This window comes from Penaeus japonicus, unplaced genomic scaffold (genome assembly GCF_977035675.1).
Source record: "Penaeus japonicus unplaced genomic scaffold, GWHDUDI00000001_assembly GWHDUDI00000038, whole genome shotgun sequence".
NCBI classification, from domain to species: Eukaryota; Metazoa; Arthropoda; class Malacostraca; order Decapoda; family Penaeidae; genus Penaeus; species Penaeus japonicus.
This window is the reverse complement of record NW_028234440.1, coordinates 1,268,092-1,271,832: the sequence shown is the minus strand read 5'-3', so window position 1 is coordinate 1,271,832 and position 3,741 is coordinate 1,268,092.

The window sequence follows — 3,741 nt, the reverse complement described above, 5'->3', positions numbered from 1 at the left end:
GGAGATAACGTTATTGGCATAACTGCACACATGTACCAGGGGAATATTTTTTACTTTTTTATGTATATATATTTTTTTCACTTTTTCTGACTACATAACTACGTACATGTATCAAGGGATATATATATATTTTTTATGTATTTTTTTTTTTTTTTTTTTTTTGCATTTTTCTAACTACATAACTACGTAAATGTATCAGGGGATTACTTTTTTTTTTTTTTTATATGTATATTTTTTCCCATTTTTTAACTATATAACTACACAGGGGGATATTTTTTTCATTTTTTGTTTATTTATCTATTTTCTGATTATATAACTACGCATATGTACTAAGGGATATTTGTCTCCCCCTTTTTCTCTTTATGTTAATTTTCTTTGTTCTCTGTGTTTCTTCTTCTATTTTCCAAAACTACATGACTATACAAATGTATCAAATGGTACTAATATTTGTCCCATTTTTCCCTTTTCTTTTTATTCTCATTTGTGACCTTTTTTTATTCTCTCTCTTTTTCTCTCTCTCATTTATCTCTTCCTTTCAGCCGATCTCTATCTCGCTTTCTCTATCTCTCTATCTCCCTCTCTCTCTCTCTCTCTCTCTCTCTATCTATCTATCTCTCTTCCTTTTTCCCTTTCCCTTTCCCTCTCCCTCTCTCTCTCTCCCTCTCCATCTCCCTCTCTTTCTCCATCTCCCTATCCCCCCCCTCTCTCTCCCTCCCCCCCCCCCCACTGCATTCGACCCCGGGCCGCTTATCTCCCGTCTCGCATCTTCATGTCTCTCGGATGTTTTGAGGTCGAGATACATGTTCTTAAAATACCTCCTCCTCAGCCGCCCTGTTTCGCCGCCTCCTGCAGGATGGGGGAAGGGGGGGAGGGGAGGGGGGGTATTTGGTGGAGCGAGGGAGGGGGAAGGGGGGGGGGCTGGAAGGGAAGGGTGGAGCGAGGGAGGGGGAAGCGAGGGAGGGGGGAAGGGAAGGGGGGATTTGGTGGAGCGAGGGAGGGAGGGAGGTGGATGTAAGGGTTTGGGGTGTATGGGTGTGGGGTAAGGGGGTAGGGGTGTAGGGATGTGGTGGGGAGGTGGGTATGACATGGGGTGTGGTGGGGTGGGGGTGTGGTGGGGGTATAATATGTGGAGTAGGGGTATTAGGGGTGTGGGTAGGGGGTAGGGTATAGTATGGGATGCGAGGGGGGGGGGGTAGGAGTGTCTTCTCGTGATTGGTCTTTTGTTGTTTTGTTGTTTATCTATGTTGTGATTTCTTAAAATGGTGGGGAAGATGATAAAGATAATTCAAATAATGATAAGAGTAGTGACAATAATGATGACAATAATGATGATAATGATAATGATAATGGCGATGATAATGATGACAATAACGATAACAATGAAATAAAAATAAAGATAACAATAATAGTAATAATGATAATGATAATAACAAGAATGATAATGATAATAACAAGAATGATAATGATAATAACAAGAATGATAATGATAATAACAAGAATGATAATGATAATGAAAGAAACTATCATCACTATGATAATTATTATCAAAATCTTAACAACAATAATGATGATGATGATAGTGATAATAATGATAACATAATGATAATGATAATAATAACACAATACAACAACAACAAGAAAAATAATGATAATTAGAATCTAATAATGATTATAGTAAAAATAATAGTGATAATAATAACAACAATGATTTTTGCTAACGATAATGATGGTGGTGGTGATGATGATAGCAATATTGGTAATCAAAATAGAATAATGATGATGGTAAGAACAATAATGATGATGATAATCATGATGATAATGATAAAAGTAATGATGGTCATATAATGATTATAATGATAATAATAATAATGACGATAATAATAATCATTATAATTGCAATGATAATGACTATAATGATAATAATAGTAAACAATATCATTAAGGATAATAACAATAATATTGATAATGGTAATACTAATAATGGTAATAATGATAATAACAACAGCAGTAATAACAATGGTAATAATGATAATAATTCATAAAGGTGATGACAATAACAGCAATGTTATTGACGATGCGAATTATTTTCATCATTGTCCATGTTATCACTGTGATATAAATGCCATTATATAATTACGATCATAATGATAATCATCGTCATCATAATTAGGATGATGATTACCACCATCATAATCATCATAATTATCATAGTGATCATTTCCATAATCACCTTTATCATCACTAACATCACTATCATTGTAATCATTATTATCACCATCGCTATATACATCATCCTCATCACTATCACTATAACCATCATAACCAACACCATCACCACATCAAACACTATAAACACCATAATATAACATCAGCATAAGGATAATTCCCATTCAAAACTTCAAACTTCAAATTCAAAAGTCGTCATCATTATTATCACCATCGCTATATACATCACTCTCATCGCTATCACTATAACCATCATAACCAACACCATCACCACACCAAACACTATAAACACCATGACAAAAACCCCAGCATTGAGATCATTCCCATTCAAAACTTCAAACTTCAAATTCAAAAGTCATCATTAATATCACCATCGCTATATACATCACCCTCATCACTATCACTATAACCATCATAACCAACACCATCACCATAACAAACACTATAAACACCATAACAAAAAACCCAGCATTAAGATTAATCCCATTCAAAACTTCAAACTTCAAATTCAAAAGTCCCTCAAAATCCGCGCTTACTAAATTTAGCCATCTGATATCACTGCATCTCTTCATCATCATCAACACCATCACGACTGACGTCATCATTAGCATTGATCGCTTGTTCACCATCAACAGCTGCCAAATTATGTCTCCTGTTGAACGGGACTGAACATTTCGCCATGGCTCGTGGTATTGGTATTGGTATTACAGCAATACACCATATATAAAGGTATTGTTTATTGTGATATGTTGCAATGACACTATTAATAAATGTCGTTATGGCGCGTCACTATACCTGTTACTATTATAATATCTCAATGGAAAATCTATATATCATTATAACGCAATCACTATAAAACCATGTTACTATCACATCTTCACAATAACACCATGAGATATTACGGCACGTCACTATAACACAATCATATGAACACCATTATATATCAGTATGATAGGTCACTATTCACCATCATAATAACACTTGATAGTATCATATGTCACTATTGCATTTTCACAATATCACCATCATACGTTATCATGACGTCACAATCACAGTCTTTTCTATTTCCTCATTATCTTCATTTTATTTTTTTTTTTATCTGTCCCACCTTTTCATTTTCAATCTATTAAATCATAATTTCTATCCCCTTTATTAGTCTCTTCCTCTAACCCCGTCGTTCTCTGTTCCTTTCTTATCTCTCCCTCACCTCTTTACCTCTCTTTCTCTCTTTACCTTTCTTCTATCTCCCTCTTTCTCTCTTTCGGTTCTTTCCCTCCCTCCCTCTTTCCTTCGATCTCTCCCTCCACCTTCTTCTCTCCTTCCATCCCTTCCCTTCTCTCCTTCGATGTACCCTCCCATTCCCATCATGCCCCCCTACCCCCCTACCCCCCCTACACCCCCATACCCATTCCAAACTCATTCTGAAATGCCTCCCTCTCCCCCCTCTCATCATGCCCCCCTACCCCCCTACATCCCCATACCCATTCCAAATTCATGCTAGAATGCCTCCTTCAC